The following is a 19,288-nucleotide window of genomic DNA, read 5'->3' on the forward strand; positions in this document are numbered from 1 at the left end:
CAGGAAATTAAAATATTAGCTCTGCAAATACAATTGATGTGTGCATTGTATTTGAAGCTGGAACATCCACAGAACTGTAACTAATAGTTTAATAACATACGTTCCCAATATAGGCTACAGACACATTCTTTTTTGTTCAACATTTTCTTTCAATCTTTAGTGCCAATCTCTTCCTAAATGAGACCAGTTTTCTTTTGTTAACCCTCTTCAACTGCGTGGCAAAGTGGAAAAATAATACTTATTGCATGTGGTGTTGTTCTGCAGGTCTGTGTGTCTGTATCAAATTGTGCTCTTAGTGGTCTGTGGCCTAGAACTGTGTTGTGTGTACAAAAATGGCATCCAGAGTCTAAGTCAACGTGATGGGTCTGAAAATAGACTCTTAGAAGCGACCACCTTGGTATCCAGAGTCTAAGTCAACGTATGGGGTTCTGTACCTGACTCTTGAGGCGGCCACCTTGGCAAACAGAGTCTAAGTCAACGTATGGGTCTGTACTGACTCTTGGAGGTGGGCCACCTTGGCAAACAGAGTCTAAGTCAACGTATGCAGTCTGGCCTGCTCTTGGGAGCCAAGCCACCTGGCAAACAGAGTCTAAGTCAACGTGATAGTCTGTAATTCGATTCCTTGGAGGCGGCCACTTTGGCAAACAGAGCCTGGGAAACCTTGGCCCTCTTCATCTCCTGCTGGATCTCGTCATAGATGGAGGGGAGTTGATGTTGAGGATGCAGCTCTCCGTTTTGCCGTTCCACTCGCTGGGGAGCGGAGGCCTTCACCTGGGCAGGGTAAGGGGTGTCAGCAAAAGGGTTGGAAAACAAGGTGATGCTGCCGTGTTTTCTGGATTCGGGGATCTGTCCAGAAAGGTAAACGAAGGAAAGAGAACATGGTTTAAAACATGGGAGACCATTTCACTTTAAATGGTTTCATACAACTCATCATTTGTCTAATTAATTTCCCTTAACAAATATAATATAACATATTGGTAACGCTTGATAATAACTTTGAAGCATTAACAAACAATTGATGAATAAATACATTTTTGTATTTGAATTACTCATAAATAAGTATTTCTACTAAACTTCTAAATTCTAAAACTGTTATGAGCAAATCATGCTACAATATACATAAAAATGCCACAACATACATTATTACGATAACCATGAATCGCAATGTTATTGATACAGTACAGTAACGGTGAAAGTGTTAGCAAAGAGATGGTTCATTGCTGTGTTTTCACAGGAGAGATGCCCCAGGGATTCTGGGGTTCCAGTCCTCCAGGTCTGGCGTTGTTACAGTCTTCTCTCCTGGGCTGCTGGGGCAACAGAGACATGTTTGTTTAGTCCCACCTTAGAAAGGGGGGGATTTAACAACACATGAACACACATTAGCGCAACACACACGCATATGCACGCACACGCACACAACAAACAATTGTTAGGCTGTATCAACACAAAGGTGGTATAGTTCATGTGCAATGACAACTTTAGTACACTGCAGTCTCATTGATGAAGATAAAACTGATCAGAAATCAGATTGCAAAGAGAGATACATGGAATTGAATCAACATCATTCAGGAGGAAACCCTTTTATATATATATATATATATTATTATTTTTTTACGTGTAGGCAATAATTAAATTACTCAAGTATTAATCTTGTCAGTTACAAAACTTGCCCAAAACAATCTGTAAAAATCGCAAATAAATGTTTAATGTATATGTCTAGACATCTAACAGGGGAGCCATTTTGGTGGTTATGAAAAGATAATGGACCCCAAATTTGTGGTAAACTGGAATGTTTTAAGATTCCTGGGCATCTTTTAACCATTTATGACTCAGTAGGCGAGGGGTGTCAGTGTGTGTACTGACTACCAACAATTTCCTCAGTAGCTCTAATTGTTAAGCCTGGGACATGCAGAGACTGGTGAGGGCACTGGAGCCACCCATGGGCACACATGAGAAACATACCTCCGCATCATTTTTAGGAGGCCTATAAAAGCCTCCTGTCTGCTCAATTGCTACCCTGACTGATTTATGTGGCTAAATCTCCCAACGCATTACTTTATACTTTATAGGAGCTGTCAGTGGAGTCTGGCATATGTCCAGGACAGAGCATACTATGATACAGTAGGACTCAGTCATAGGTGAAGGGAAGAATAGAAGAATGCATATTAGGGCTAATGATCATATGCTACTATGACGTTTCATGTTCAGCAAGAAGTAAATAACTGTATAGTAAATGGTGGGAATTTAGATGTGACCTATCGAGAATAAGCCAGTTATAATGAAGCGAAAAGGTATGTGTGTCCTGTACTGCCCGTAAAATTATGCATTTAGTATACAAGCCCACCTCTACAACTACAAAAACTGAAATCCCAGCCCTGGAATTTGACTAACCCAATTATTCAATCAAGAAAGGTGTGTGCACCTCCTGATCCACACGTTTGAAATGGACGATACTGAAGTAAACAGAATTAGGGCCTGAACAGAGGTATGTCTGATAGCAGAAACATGGTCGAGTCTGGTCAATGTGTCATTGTACGGAGGGACAGCTCTCTCTCGCTCATTCTCTCGCTTTCTCTCTCTATCACTCTGTCTCCCTCTCTGTGTCTGTCTCTCTCTTCCTCTCTCTATTGGATTTCTCTCCCTTTTCCATGTCCAGCTTTCACAGCCAACTGACTGTTGAGGAAGACCTGTGAACTGTAAAGTGGCCTTTTCCTAGTTTAAAACCACTGGTTCAGAGTCTGATTCTTCCCTTTCCTTCCAGTTTTGTAAGGACGGCCACTGCGATCTGGCCATGTAGTCAAAGGGGCCTCCCTGTTTGGCCAATGGGTGGCACAGGGACATTTCTCCTCCCAAATAAAAGGCAGTCTTCAGTCCGAGGCTGAACAGAGGAGGTCTTTTGTCTGGCCTTCTCCGCCCCAGACACACTCGACCGCACTCAAAATGTGCTTAAGTGGGAAAGTTGCCACATACCTGTCCAATAAAAGGACTTTGATTGTGGGAGACAGTGGAGAGCTAGGTTTAGGCAGTTGAATGAGGGAATTGACTGACTGACAGACTGGGAGGTTTGCTCCTTCTACAGAACTTGTCACATTGGAGCTGCTTCCTTATTTCCAAGAGTGGGGCGGGTAGTGGCACTTGCTGTACAATTTAAGGTCAAAATAAAATATGTTTGTGTGAGTGTGTGTATGTGTGTGTGTGTGTGCACTCTGCTCTGTCTGTGTGCATGCTTGCCTGTTCGTTCCATACCTGCACTGGCCGGGTGGGCGGGGTGCTGATGAGTGGCGCAGGCCCCATGGCCGAGGCAGCCGTCAGGCTCCTTTCCCTCTCGTCCTGGTAGATACGGTCTCGCTCGGCCTCGGGCAGCTGCAGGAAGTTCTGCATGGCCCGCAGGTTGACCAGCAGAGACTGGCTGGCCGTCTTAGGATCCTCCTCTTTACGCAAGATCTCAGACAGCAGGCCCTGGGAGGAAGAGTGAGGAGAGGGAGAGAGAGAGAGAGAGAGAGAGAGAGAGAGAGAGAGAGAGAGAGAGAGGGAGAGAGAGAGAGAGAGAGAGAGAGAGAGAGAGGGAGATGCCCTATTTGTAAGCCCTGAGAAGACTCATACATTGACTTCATGTCCGTTGTGAACATTCTATTTCTACTAGTAAACTCTCCCAGACCCAGAGGATGATGTAACTACTACAGCACATCGACTCAGTGAGTAGCAGCGTAGCAATCAGTGTATCCACTGTTCCTTTTCAATAGCTATGAATCCTGTCATTACGGGAATCACTGTATTATCAGGACTGTGTGATCGAGGCTTTTCATCCGCCGTTGCACACACACTGAGTGATCCATTTTCAGCTTCTCTTCTTCAATAGGTGTGTGATTTGGAAATAAACAAAATGATTATGTAATAAACATCTTGAGGTCAGTTCTGTTGATAGTTAGACCAACTACCGGAGCTGGAACTAGTGGCTCCGCTGTTTAACTAATGGTACGGTGGTTTAAGAAAACACACTGTGCTTGTGACTTAATGAAACACTGGCGGACATTGAAATAGATTCACTTGATAACGGAGCCAAGTATGTATAACTAGATACAGGTATCAACTCTGAACGGGGAGACAAGCTTTCATACTGACATTGAGTGCATGTCACAGGTATTCTGAAGATTGTGCGAGAATATGTGTGTGTGTGTGCGATGCGTGTGTGTCTTATGTGTGTTTGCGATACGTCTGTGTGGGTGTGCAATTGCAGCCAGGTACGCTGCATGTTTATTACACCCGGCCATTCTCCCCTAGCTCCACTGCCGCTCGACAACAAAGGGACGGCATGAGCCCTGTCCAACTACTCGCCTCCCGCGTAGACACCACACGCAGCCTTATTAACACCCTTGGGGCAGAAACAGGAAGAGAAAAACACTAACACACAATAAATAATACAAGAGGAGGCTTCAAAAGGCACATTACTATTTCTTCATACCGAGAGTTAAAGCTGAAAGGAGAATGGCTTGTCAATTTGCACAAAAACACCACTGTCTGCTTGCTATCCACTTAACTGTATTTGTGGAGAGAGCGCCGGCACGCACTGATTCCAATAGATTCTTATCAAGAAGTTTCACACACAACTTCAAAGTGGCGGAGAGTAATGGAGGTTTGCTGCCACCTCCCCAAAATATGCAGAACATCTTAAGACATTATCTCTGTCAGAGCCCCCCGCTGGGGCGCTGCCTGCCTGTGAAGTGAAATCACATGTCTTAGCAGAGGGAGCGCAAGCCGTGACCGCGCCTGGTGCCTGACGTTGCGGCTTGCCAGGTGTACTATAGCTTTTAAATTGTTGTTGTTGTGGTGCTAGGGTTGTAAGATGAACTGTTTGCCGACAAGAATGCAGAGTTTGACTTTGCGGCACAACAACTCAAACAATTCTGTCCTTGTGACAGATGTGTCAGAGCTCTTGTCGAGTGCTTTCATTTCTAGTCCTATTAGCACATAATTCTATCTGAGATGTTGCGATCTTTCCCCAAATCTCCTATTGGCATCAATGGGTGATTTATGCAAAAGTCTGAGCTAAATTCTGACCCTCCTCACCTGGGTCCTGTTGAAAGCCACGCGGGCGAACACGGCTGGGAGATGCCGGCCCTCTTCACAGCTCGTCCTCACCCACTGGTATATCTCCATGGACACCCGGTGTTGCTGGCTACCTGGGGCTCCAGTGGCTTGGTCAGGGAGTTTCGGCGACCGTGGGGTGGTTGAGGTACTGCTGCGACAGCGACTGCTGTGCCAGGAGCCGGTTGACGGCATACTGCTGGCTGAGAATCTGGGCCATGACTCAGGGTTGCTGTTCACCAGCTGGGGGCTAATGGGGGTGGACACCAGGCCAGGGTGATGCAGGCCAGGGGGGAGCTGAGCCGGGCGGTCGCCTGGGCCTCACTGTGGGACGGAGGGGGCAGGGGGGAGAACCGGGAGGAGGGGGCTGTCGGGCCGTGCTGCCCGGGATGGGCTGCTGGGAGAAGGTCAGATGGTTGTGGTTGGGGCCCGGAGGGGAGTGGTCGGACAGGCCGTCCATGTCTGCTAGAGGAGGGGAAAGAGAGGAGAGAGGGGTCAATTTTAAACACTTTGAATACTGGCTGAAGAGTACAGAAAAATGCCCAGACAGAATGTACCAATGCACACTGTCCAACCCACTCAGATGAGCAAAAACAGACTTTGAAATTGAAAACAGTGCATCAGGCCAAATCTCTGAGCAACAAAACTTACAGCCTCTGAACAAACTCCTTGTGTCCCTGTGAAAAAGAAATAGCTGTCCAGACACTTGCCTGTCTTAAAAGTCTCACCCTAAATTCAGGCCTCAGACAAAGGGCCTCAGTGGGCTACCTGCAGACAGCCCCCAGAGCCTTGGCAGCTCCCGGAATTAGTTTATAAAGTTAGTTTATATGGCCCAATCATGTGAGCAATAAAACAAGTGTGTGTGTATGTATGTTTGTGTGTGTGTTCATAAAGATACTGTGAGACAGATAATCCCTGAATCGCCTTATGTCCCTAATTCTAAAAACAAGATAATGAAGCTAGCCAATATGATATATTTTGGGGACGGCTCAAAGATAACCCCAGGAGGGATAAAGAGAGAGAGAAGAGAAGAGAGAGAGAGAGGAAGAGGATCTCTACCTTGTAAGGAGCATCCCAGACATGACCTCTTCCTCGGCCTAAGGAAAATGAATGTACTATTTATGGTGTCCTCATTTTGGGAAATATTTTTAAGTCCATAATGGCAGCTTGTAGTATTTTGAGCTCTGTCTAAATTACACGTCTGTGGATGAAAATAATAATTTACAAAAATCTAAGAGGATATCAAAGTGACTATGAGTGAATGAGGTTTCGTCAGACTGGATATGCTTGAATCTGGAGGTTTTCTCATCTAAAGAATTCATATAGATTTAAACATTTACATGCACTGAACTCAGAATAGTGTCTTTAAATAATCCATACCATTTACACCTAGATGTGTAACTGCCAACATGGGGCCAAAAAATCATATTGAATCATATAAATCATATTTCTGAGAAGCACAAATTGGTGTTAGAAGAGAAAATCTTCCACAAACTCCATATTTCAGCGAGAGATAAAAGATTGAGTGCCTGGAAGGGTTCCAAAAATCCACACAATAATCCCAAGTATAGCAGCATGTTTTGTTAACTGTCAGAAACACAACAACCAGCCAAAACTGTTCTTTCAGTATTTGTCAAAACAAATTATTAAGAAAAAAAAGGGGTATAATACATCTCCTCCCATAATCCTCGGCATCTCTGGCTGTGATGTTTTCGCTCTTGTCTCTACCTGTGCCCACACACATTGCTGGGGGCATGCTCACAAATACACACACACGCACACACATGCACACACATACTGGAACGCACAAACACACACACACACACACACACACACACACACACACACACACACACACACACACACACACACACACACAAACAGCATTTCCATGAAAATAAAAATAAATAGGGGTGTCAGAAAAGCACGGCAGGCCCTGGAGAGAAGGCAGCCACAGATGTGGGAGTCCTTGTGCGGGAATCCAGCCACAAAAGAGTCCTGGATTAAACACACAATGGGAATGGGATGTGGGTTGAGAGAGGGATGGAGAGAGGGGGAGAGAGAGACAGAGAGCAAGGGAGAGAGGGGGAGAGAGAGAGAGAGAGAGAGAGAGAGAGAGAGAGAGAGAGAGAGAGAGAGAGAGAGTGAGAGCGAGAGAGAGAGAGAGAGTGAGAGAGAGAGAGAGAGAGAGAGAGAGAGAGAGAGAGAGAGAGTAAGGGGGGTCCAAACCCCATGGAACTCTTTCTCCTGCTGGATAGGGGGACTGCCCTGAACTGCTATCACACTTCAACAGAGTAGAGACCACTTTGCCGGGTCCCATAGAGGCAGCTCTGACAGCAGAGACTGTCGACCAGGACTCTTCAATGTGTTTAACCAGACGCATTTTCAATTACAGACAGTGTCTCGATGTAAGGCAAGATAACTACACTGCCCATGTGGTAGACTAAGTGTATGTTTATGAAACTACAGTGGCACTGAAGCACAAAGGAAAGACTAACATGCCTCCCTTTCAACAGTGCCCTCTACGCCATTGCTGCCACTCAATGGGCACGCATAGTAGGCATCCTTTCATGAATATTAAGGTTGAGAGTGTCGCCGCTGGCGACAAACAGCCACCTGAGGGGTGCCAGCTTTCGCAGGACTGGTAGGGACAGTAGTGCAGTGTGTGTGTCCACAGACGGTGTGTGTGTGTGGCCACGCGGACGTACCTAGTGTGTTGCCACGCGGGCTGTCGTGGAGGACACACGTCCCCAGGTAGCCCTCCAGCTGCGAGGGTTGGCGCATGCCTGCACAGACGTGTGGGCAAGACCGCAAAACACACACACACACACACACACACAGAGAGAGGGGACAAGACATACAGTGCACAGGTGAAGAGAGAGAAAGAGAGGTTTAACACCCCATACAATCTACATGATACATGACCAGGGAAGAAAGGGTTCATGTGGACATAAGGGATGCCACAGCGTTGATACCCACTACGCTTCACCTCATATCCCATGTACATAAATATGACATTCTAAATACACACAGGACTTGATGTGTAGTTTCAACATCGCTGTTACTTGGAGATCCTACATTCTTTATGTACTCTTCCATAAACCATAAAGACTGTTAGGTCAAATGTGTCTGTGTACACAAGAGGATGGGTAAGGGGCCAGTGGTGTTATGTGTCCATGTTGTGGTGTTATGTGTCCAGACAAATGGAGTACGATATGATCAGAACAGTGTGCACTTGCAAAACCATAAAAACATTCTGTCTTATATCTTGACCAGTGAAGATTCTCAGAGGAGGATCACCCCTACTCAGTGAATTTCTACAAAATGTCAATAGTGAAACATTTAAAGTTATCCTTTTAGATAAAACCTACTTAATATAGTCACATCACCAAATAACTGATCAAAATACACTGTTTCGAATGAAGGCTTACAGCAGCCTCAACAGCACTCTCTGGGGAAGCACCATGGTGTAGCCAGAGGACAGCTAGATTCCGGCCCCTCCTCTGGGTACATTGACTTAAATACAGAACTTAGGAGGCTCATGGTTCTCATCCCTTCCATAGACTTCCACACAGTAATTATTACGAGTTCCGGAGGATGTATATATCAGAGCTCTTGCAGCATTAACTGACATGCTTGTCCACCTAATCAAAAGATCAGAGATTGAATCTAGTACTGAAAGAATAAGCTACAGCTCTCAGCTGTGAAGTGCATAAAATGTGTGAGTAGTTTACTATAAACGAGAGAAAGAAAATATTTTGAACAAATTTTGAAGAAATTAACTCTTCTACCTGAATTTGTCCAATAGAAACTCTCATTTGGAACTGTTTGAACTAATGATTACACCCTAGATCAACTAGATACAAGCATGAGTGTGCAAGAAGGTATTGAATGTGTCACTGTCTTTCATCTTGATTACTCCCATTTGTCTCTAGGGACCAGTTCCCCCAAGTTATAAACGTTTATTCTTAGGCTAGGTTGTAGCAAACTCAAGGATGGGTACAGGGAAAATGAAAGACACGTTGATGTTACATTGAGCTGGGTTAATGGAATATGAATGACAGTCATACAATATGCTGTAATAGAAATAATGCCATGCTCATAAAATAAATCGTCCTCCTTAATCTAAAAAGTTACCCACCGCCTCACCAATCTTGAATGTAATCAACATGAGCACTAGCTTGTATAGGAAGCTGATTTCTACACAGTAGGTTGAAACCAATACTCTAAATGACTGTATATTAAACTCTATTAATATGACTGGTATAGTATTTCAAGTGACCAAAACACAGCAAAATAGACAGTATCTGAATTATGTGACCTAATTTCCAAACAGGGACAAGGAGGACTAACTGAGCTATCTAAAACACAAAGCCAGCCTTGTTCTACTTTGACAAGGAAAACAGATTATTTCAAAACCAGATGATGGCCAGGAAAATCATCCTTACTGCATGTCATTTGTAGGTAACTGAAACAGTATTCATAAACAAAGGTCGCGGGACTTCACCCTAGTCTGTGATTTGACAGCCATTACTGAATACTAAACTACATCTGATAAGCAACATAGATTACTCTGAATGGATTCAGGGAAACGGTGAAAACATTGTGCACCTGAGCAGTGTACAGTGAAAATTCTGAGAAGAGCCATCATTAGATGATGTGATTAAATGTGTTTAATGTACTGGGAAGAGGGGGGGGGGACATGGGGCAGACGTATTGAATGCAGGATTGGGGGTCTGATAAGACAGTGTTAGTGTGACATTTTGCTTACCCATCATATCTTTTTATCTTGAAATGTTTATACCAGCGCCAAATTCCTGACACTTCATTACCACACATTTGCATAGTAAGTGCTGTTCACAATGGAGGAGATATACTTGAAAAGAGAGAGATTGGTAAAGAGAGAGAAAACCTTCAGATCGCAATGTGCACGAGGACATATATTAACGCCATGACATGCACTGATACTGTGTTTTCTTTTGTCAAAATGAATAAAACATTTCGGTGCACAAACAACAATATTCTAGCAAAGACCATTTTAGCAGTCATGCACAAATCTTGGTCTTGTCTTTCCAAATGTAAACAAATCAAATGAAATATAAGAGGTGTGTCCCTTATAGCAAATGCCACGGAGTTTGAGAGAACCTTTCTGAGGAAGGCAAATAGTGAGCTTCACTAAATTAGCAGCCTTGTTGATATGCAGGGAGGAAGTACTACAGTAAAGAGCAGTTTGCTTTCAAAAAGTAAAATAAACAAACAGACTATTAAAAGTTAGCATCTGGAAATCAGGCAATGTAAACAGATGACTCTTTTCTTTTTTCTCTGGCTCTCCACAATATGTTAAAAAACATCTTCAAGAGACATAAGGCTTTTATATCTGTGCCCTCTCGCCTTCTCCACAATTGACTCTCTTCCTTATTTATTTCGAACGCATTCCTCGCAAACAAGGCACAGTTTTCTTTTCATTAAATGTTTTAACACCTTCCTGGCCTGCGGGTGAATAGCAGGAGAAATTGTTTTGATTGTTATAAATATTCAAAAGATGAAACCATCTGTTTTCAAATTTACAGGTATGCCATCTTTATCATATCTTTAATATGAGCACTTGGGGACGGGAGGGAAACCTTCTGGCACAACAGCACTTCAGTGAACAACACACGGTGCTGGCAGCCGAGCCGCAACCACATCTCCCACTCCCTCCTCACCGGAGATGGAAGACGAGGGAGGATTGAGTCTGCTGCTGTGGATCACTATGGACCTGATGCTGAACTCCTGACCTCAACACTACTACACAACTGGCATACATTACAATCCCGGTGAATTGCGGAATGATCATTGAGGATGAGTTATTGAGGATCTGACAATTGGTATCTTCAGTAGTGTTAACAGAAAATGGCACATACAGAACAGTATATCAAATAACCAAGTCCATATGAATGCACCATTTTGGTGAGTACAGTGTAGTCAGTACTGGGGGCATAATGGGAGTTATCTTAAGCGTAGTATGCTATATTTACAGTATCTGGGCTTGGTGGAGCCAGCTATAGCAGGGCCCACCCAAGACACACTTCCTGTGTTCATCTTTGACACAGATGTTCTAATAAACAGTCCTCATTAATCAGGCATCTCCCTCCATACTTCACACCTCTCACTGGGGCACAAACACACACACACACACGCACACGCACACACACACACACACACACACAAGCACAGACATTACGGTACACACACTTGCCAAGCCATGCAAATAACCACCGCCACCTCGTGCCCACGAAGCCTCTGCCAGCCAGCAGCCATCAACAGGTAGTGGTGGGTACTGTGTGGCACCAGGATGCTGCCATCTCTGCCTGCCTTGGGCCCTTTAAGTGATAGCCATCTACAGCACAGGAGCTTATCAGTGTTCCTGAAGTCACACAGAGCCGTTATCTGCCCCAACTATCTACTCCACTTTCCGTCATGGGAGAGACGCATGAAAAGACACGTTGGTAAAACCTGCCATGGCCTGCAAGCATATTGCACACACACACACATAAACTAACTAAGACACCGTACACTCACCCTTTTCTTGTTTCCTAGCTCTGATTGTGGCTAATATCTTGCTTCTCCCCCCAAACATCTAAAACTAATTACAGTCAATTCCACACCAATTGGGTTAAAGCGTCCCCCACCCTTCCCACACACACGCACACATGTCCCGCACACACAAACGCACACATACACGCCAATAGACCCTACCCGCTACCTCAGCCACTGGCAGCCTCAGAGCAGAGCCCAGGCTCACAAAGATGGCATTTGATGGTTATTTGCTGCTATGCAACAGGACAGCTGCTCTGTCAGGGAAGGGGGCAGGAGGCTAGGGGCCTCTTTTGTTGTAGTTTCAGAGGAGCCTGGGGGTTAAGTTCGCTCCCAGTCACTGAGCGGCACTCTCAGAGGGTGGTGATGAGGAGAAGGGGGTGGACGGGAGTCAAACTTTAGTGAGACCCCATCTACTTTTCCTCTACTGGGGGCATTACACTCAAACTCATCTGAGTGCAGTCCAAATGATATTCCACTGGGGAACAATAACAATAGTCACAGTGGTGAATAAAGTCTCTTTCTCTCAGGCCCCCGCCCCTCTCTTGGAGTCGGAGTCTCTTCAGGGCATTTGTAGGCCAAACACACAAGCATGACTCCCCTACAAAAGAATGAACTAAATGTTTTGACAAGACCCAGAACAAAGGCGCCGCTTTTCAAGATTCCCCCCTTTCTTTCTCTCTTTGAGCCCTGTTCTGAAGTAGTGTTCATTCTCTCCCCCAAATTCTCTGTTTATTAACCTTTCTCTCCCCAGGATTACCCTCCTGAATATCAAGGAGACACTAATCCTATAAAAGCTGCCAATCATCCAAGCCTCCGAACACGCCCTTTCCTCTCCCCGGGCGCTGTTGGATTCCCAAGCTTTAGGAGCGCCTCGGCCTCTGTGGCTTCTCACCTGCCGCCCATCACGTCCCCCTCAGGCACTATCATCAGAGACTCTAATACAGATAGGAAACAGGAGTAGCCACGCAGGTCTAATACTGGGCTCAATGGCCCAAATGAGACTTATAGAGAGACCTATGAAAAGCAACAACACACCTCTCTGTGGGTATAGCAATGCAGAACCCACAGTGTAACATATGTCAGATATTTTCATGTTGGGCCATCTGTGAACCCCTACAATGCAAGTAAAAGGATAGCTGCTTAGAGTATATCATATGTGATATTTGGGATTAACAATGCACATCTCAACTATCATTTCATATTTCCGGTAGCCTGTAAAACAGACCCTCTTACCAACACAGAGCGTCTTACAATGAGTAAATAACAATGGCTGAACAACAGAGTAAAATCAGAGAGTTGTTCACATACGGACCGTAAACAGGGTGATTACCGGGCAGAGAGGGAGGGAGCCGCGGCACGGCTCAGCCTGAACACCACCGGGGGACTCTTTACATCATCGCCACGCTCTGCCCGGCTAAACACAAACAAACACACCACGGGCCTCTGGGTGACCATACGGCAGCCTCGGTGAGGGTAGAGTCCACTCCATACCGCACACCATAACATACACACTCCATACCGTAAGCGCTCACACACACACTCTATATCGTAAGAGCACACAAACACACACACACACCCAGACGGCTCCTGTGATAGATATACTGCAGTTTCTTTCCTGCAGAACAGCTTCTGTTATGAGCTATGATATACGACGAAAGCTGCAATTCTATAGAGTCAAGCTACTTGAATACAGAGTGAGTGTATTACATAATGGTCAGAGAAAAACTCCAAAAACATACATATTTCTAGCCTGACATATAAAGAGGAGAATCAAGATTATTCTGGGTTGGTCCATTGTTTACCCAACAATAACCCTGCATTCAATCAACAGTACTGCTTCTGCAAATGAGGGAGGAAGAGAAGAAGAGGGGGGGGGGCATCTATATGGACGACAATGGGTATTGATTTGGATTGTCTATGGAATTCTCCATCGTGTTCCACTCTATCAAACTCTGGGCATTTGAAAAAGGGACACTGGCAGTCTTTGGCAAATGGAATAGTGGGGTTTGTGGACGGCTCCAGCACCTGTGATAAGGGACATTCTTTTGCCAGAGAGCTCTGGTTCATGTCTTTGAGTAACTCCTTGAGGGCATTTCTTACTGTAGAGTGGGTCCACTGCTCTGGCGGCAGGTCCTCCAGTTTAGGACAACTGTGAGACGAGATAGGAGGTAGGAAGAAGAGATAGAGGGGAGAGAGAAGAGAAAGGGATGAGGGTGGGAGGAGAAGACGGAGAACAGGGAGATTGAGACAGGGGAGGGGGAAATAGAGAGAAGGAGAGAAAAGAGAACAGGAGAGAACAGGGGGAGAGAGAGAGAGAGAGAGAGGTGAGCACAGGGCCTTGCTTTCCTGCTGCAAGCGCCCCTCCAAGACAGACAGATTTCATTTGGCGCATCAAGCAGATGCATCTGGAGATTGCTCTCTCTCTCTCCTCCCCCTCCCTTTCCCTCGCTCTCTCCTTCCCTTTCTCTCTCCTGATTGTTCTGATTAGTTAATTACTTTATACAACACATCTGCTGTATTGATGCATGAATTATACATCAGCTGCATGTGGCGACTATTATTTCATGTTACTTCTACCTTCCTGGCTCGATGTGCTCGGCGAAACAATTTAAGGTGTTACGGGCTAGATTGATGTTAGATTTCTGCAGCGGGGGGAAAGGAAATAACAACATGCCGCACGTAAAAACACACATTTTTGATAAAAAGACAAATAATGTATGGGCCTATGCGATATATGGATGAATGTACTCTATTTACAGACAAGTGGACCCCCTTTCAAACCAGATCGTTTTAATGAGGGGGAATTCGAAAGTGAACAAGCAGGTCTCCAGTGAGAGAGCCCCGTTCGCTTCAGATAAGGATCTCTTCATTTGATCAAGCACGGCAACGCAGACGTCACGTGTGTGGGACATATGGCCGTGTTCGCATTGCATGCATTCCTGAATTATGGCAACGACAAAAGAAACACGTGAACCGTACACTCCACAGTTGGTATGGGTGTCTATTGAGTTTATGTGTGTGTGGTAGGGGAGGCAGGTTGCTATTGTCTTCGAGGTTATCAAAATGTTGTAGGTACTTTGATATATTTGATGCATATATAATAAAAACAGAAGGTAGATAGGTAGAAGTTTGAGGATTCAAAGATAGAGGTAACACACACACATAACACACACAGCTCTGGTTGAGGCTTTACAGAACACCTTAAACGGCTGTAGTAGGGAGAGAGCCTCTGGGGAAAGCAAAGGAACAGAGGAGGAAAAGAGAGGGGGCGAGTGGGAGATAGACAGACAGCTATCCATGCAGGCACACAAGCTTGCTGGAAATAAACACAAACCGTCTGTGTCCTGGCTGGTGTGTGCAGAGGAGGGAGGAAAGAGAGGGAGGAGAACAACCTGTGTGTGTATGTGTGTGTAGTGAGTGTGTGCGTGTGTGTGAGGAACAACCCCCAGAGGGGTTAAATTAGCAGTGAACTAGTGAGGTAGGGCTGAGTGTGTGCAGCTGGGCACAGGCCTCAAACCAGCAGTACCAATCTCAGTGTGTGTGTGTGTGTGTGTGTAGTCTGTGGCTGCTGTGTGGTCTGTAAACAGTATGTGTGGGCTGTGTGGGCAAGACTGGTCATTAGAAATAGGCGGCGATTTTGGATGTTTGAAAACGTCCTGAGAATGTCGATATATGCCTTCCTCGGCTCTCACACCAGCAGAAATATCAACTTTTGCCCAGCAGTGGCGAGAACTGATGATGATCGGAGTGAGACCACTGTGCTACTGCAGTTCACAATGCACTAGCAAGCTTTGAGAACACTGTGAAATACTGATGATACCTGATGGTAATATTGCATGTTTTTATTATTTAGATTTGTAGCCTTTTCCTGCTGTCAAATGAACTAGTGGCCTTTATAAGTGGATTGTTATAAATATTTTTCATAATTTCATCATAAATAAACATACCTTTTCTTTTTATGCCAAAATATGTGTTTCTATGTCAAACGGTTTTGGTATATTTCGTCTTCTGTGATGTATACAAAGTGTAATATTGGGATGCAAACTTAAAGTAGATTTGTTTAAGACTACCAGAAACACTCTCTATGACCCTGATTTAACCCACTGGGGTGAAAGGTTAAGCCTTTCAAACCATAGCCCTAACCTAACTATTAATGCCCAAACTGTTAACCTTGAGTTGTTTCTGTTTTAATCCTGTAACCATGTGGAATTAACCCCAGACCACACGTAATAAAAGCGTAAAAATAGACATTCATCCATAATATGTTGAATTTCAAAGGGGAAACTATGAGATCTTGTTGGTGTGGCTACTGACTGTGGTCAACGTATTACATTTTTTATATTTATTTCATCTTTATTTAACCAGGTAGGCTAGTTGAGAACAAGTTCTCCTTTACAACTGCGACCTGGCCAAGATAAAGCAAAGCAGTGCGACACAAACAAACAACACAGAGTTACACATGGAACAAACAGACAAACAGTCAATAATACAATAGAAAAGTCTATATACAGTGTGTGCAAATGAGGTTGGATGAGGGAGGGTAAGGCAAAAAGGGCCATAGTGGCAAAATAATCATTAAGAAAGCAAATAAACACTGGAGTAATAGATGTGCAGAAGATGAGTGTGCAAGTAGAGATACCGGGGTGCAAAGGAGCAAAAATAAATCAAATAAATAACAGTATGGGGATGAAGGAGTTGGATGGGCTATTTACAGATGGGCTATGTACAGGTGCAGGAGGATCTGTGAGCTGCTCTGACAGCTGGTACTTAAAGCTAGTGAGGGAGATATGAGTCTCCAGCTAGGATTTTTGCAGTTCTGCTAATCATTGGCAGCAGAGAACTGAATGGAAAGGCAGCCGAAGAAGGAATTGGCTTTGGGTGACCAGTCAAATATACCTGCTGGAGCGCGTGCTACGGGTGGGTGCTGCTATGGTGACCAGTGAGCTGAGATAAGGCGGGCTTTACCTATCAAAGACTTATAGATGACCTGGAGCCAGTGGGTTTGGCGACGAATATTAAGCGAGGGCCAGCCAACGAGAGCACACAGGTCGCAGTGGTGGGTAGTATATGGGTCTTTGGTGACATAACGGATGGCACTGTGATAGATTGCATCCAATTTTCTGAGTAGAGTGTTAGAGGCTATTTTGTAAAATGACATCGCCAAAGTCAAGGATCGGTAGGATGGTCAGTTTTACAAGGGTATGTTTGGCAGCATGAGTGAAGGAAGCTTTGTTGCGAAATAGAAGCCAATTCTAGATAAAATGTTGGATTGGAGATGCTTAATGTGAGTCTGGAAGGAGAGTTTACAGTGTAACCAGACACCTAGGTATTTGTAGTTGTCCACATATTCTAAGTCAGAACCATCCAGAGTAGTGATGCTGGACGGGCGGGCAGGTGTGGGCAGCGATCGTTGAAGAGCATGCATTTTGTTTTACTTGCATTTAAGAGCAGTTGGAGGCCACGGAAGGAGAGTTGTATGGCATTGAAGCTCGTCCGAAGCTGTCCAAAGAAGGGCCAGAAGTATACAGAATGGTGTCGTCCGCGTAGAGGTGGATCAGAGAATCACCAGCAGCAAGAGCGACATCATTGATATATACAGAGAAAAGAGTCGGCCCGAGGATTGAACTCCTGTGGCACCCCATAGAGACTGCCAGGAGGCCTGGACAACAGGCCCTCCAATTTGACACACTGAACTCTATCTGAGAAGTAGTTGGTGAACCAGGCGGACAGTCATTTGAGAACCAAGGCTGTTGAGTCTGCCGATGAGAATGTGGTGAATGACAGAGTCGAAAGCCTTGGCCAGATCAATGAATACAGCTGCACAGTATTGTCTCTTATCGATGGCGGTTATGATATTGTTTAGACCTTGAGTGTGGCTGGAGGTGCACCCATGACCAGCTCAGAAACCAGATTGCATAGCTGGAGAAGGTAATGTGGGATCAAAATGGTCGGTGATCAGTTTGTTAACTTGGTTTTGAAGACTTAGAAAGGCAGGGTAGGATAGATATGATAGATAACGAAATGGTGTGTACTGTTTACAGAAAGCATGAGCAAACCTGGATCGCTAAGGGTGACTGCTTTTGTATGGACTGGACAGCTACCATTGTTATGTCCAGCCCATCCATGACTAAGGGGGTCTATGGCTGGATTCCAGGTAAGTCTATGGCTATAATGCTAATTTGAGTTAGGTGAAGCATGGAAAGGAATGGTAGGCCTATGTGTTGTGTTTTAACCCAAGTTTACTAGGTACGCATGCTACACCAGACTACATAGCTGGGTGGTGGGGTCAGGAGGTGATGTGGTTGGGTACCACTGACTTGCATTGGGTGGGTAGTTGATTAGCAACAGGATGTGGAGACTGACCTGTGCAGCTGAATTTTCAGCGTGACCACATGGCAGGCGCCTCAGAAAGGTCGCACGGGAGCAGCCCGGGCGCGTCCGTCACGTAGGACAGTGGGACCGGGTTCCACTTGCCCACCTGAATGAGACCTGAAATGGAAAGAGAACACAAACACAATCAATGGTAAATGTTATGTTTCTCAAAGTTAGACGCATACAGATAAACATTTACAATCATTGATTGATTCTGTATTTTCCTAGCAAGGCCACATTAAGATTGACATCTCTTTTCCCAGTAAGCCCCGCCCAGGTCTGTGTGTTAGAGTTGCAGTCAGCTGCAACGGGTTCCACCTTCACTCCCACTGAGTGTTCTAGCTAGAGGTTTACAGAGCAGAGAGGCCCTGAGAACTCCTGAGAGACATATAGTTGCATCCCTGTCTGGGATCAATGTCAGCCTACGTTACTGAGCCTTCAGATCAGCTGGGAAACTATCAGAGGCCTGGACAGCTAAGGCGGTTGTGTGTGTGTGGGGAGCGTGGGGAGGGGGCAGTGTGGTGAGTGAGTGTGTGTGTGTGTGTGTGTGTGTGTGTGTGTGTGTGTGTGTGTGTGTGTGTGTGTGTGTGTGTGTGTGTGTGTGTGTGTGTGTGTGTGCGTGTGTGGATGGAAGGGGGGGAGTGTATGTGGGGTAAGCTGTGGGAGAAGCCAAATCATAGCAAGGCCAGTTCTATAGTTCATGGAGCGGGCCTGTGTGTGTGCGGGTGTGTGTGCGTGCATGCCTGAGTTTGTATATGTGTGTGTGTGTATGTGCGTGCATGTGTGTATGTGTGTGTGAGCGGGTCATCAATAGAGTGGGGCTTGTGCCAGTCCTACCTTTCGCCTGTGCCGCCGAGCTGTGCGAGTAGCCCAGTGACAGAAGGGCCATCTCGATGAGCTGGTTGAACAGCATGTCTTTCCTGACCAGCACAAACTCGGCATGCTCCTCCTTGCTGTCAAACTCGATGGGGCTCTCGTAATGCTCCACCACGCAGAACACAGGGAGCATGTTGCCTGGAGAGACACAGACAACACAGCGAGGGCTCAGACATGACAAATGGTGACCTTCAATGGGGGGATTAATATTACATTTAGACACAGCTGATACAGTCAGACTACCTCTATTCATGAATGAATGAATGCCAGTGCCATTCGTATTATCAGTGACTGCACAATGATAAATATTGCATTGTTTTTTTATTAGAATTTCCATATTAGCCTTATTCACATTGATAGAACTAGTTGTGGTAGC

At 45.2% G+C, this 19,288-nt stretch overlaps 1 pseudogene; it reads right to left on the reverse strand.

The window, feature by feature from the left end:
- Window positions 1-594: 594 nt before the first annotated feature.
- On the reverse strand, window positions 595-19,050 carry LOC135567117 (DNA-binding protein SATB1-like; annotated as a pseudogene).
- Between the last annotated feature and the right edge of the window lie 238 nt (window positions 19,051-19,288).

This window comes from Oncorhynchus nerka, unplaced genomic scaffold (assembly GCF_034236695.1).
Source record: "Oncorhynchus nerka isolate Pitt River unplaced genomic scaffold, Oner_Uvic_2.0 unplaced_scaffold_2599, whole genome shotgun sequence".
Taxonomy (NCBI): Eukaryota; Metazoa; Chordata; class Actinopteri; order Salmoniformes; family Salmonidae; genus Oncorhynchus; species Oncorhynchus nerka.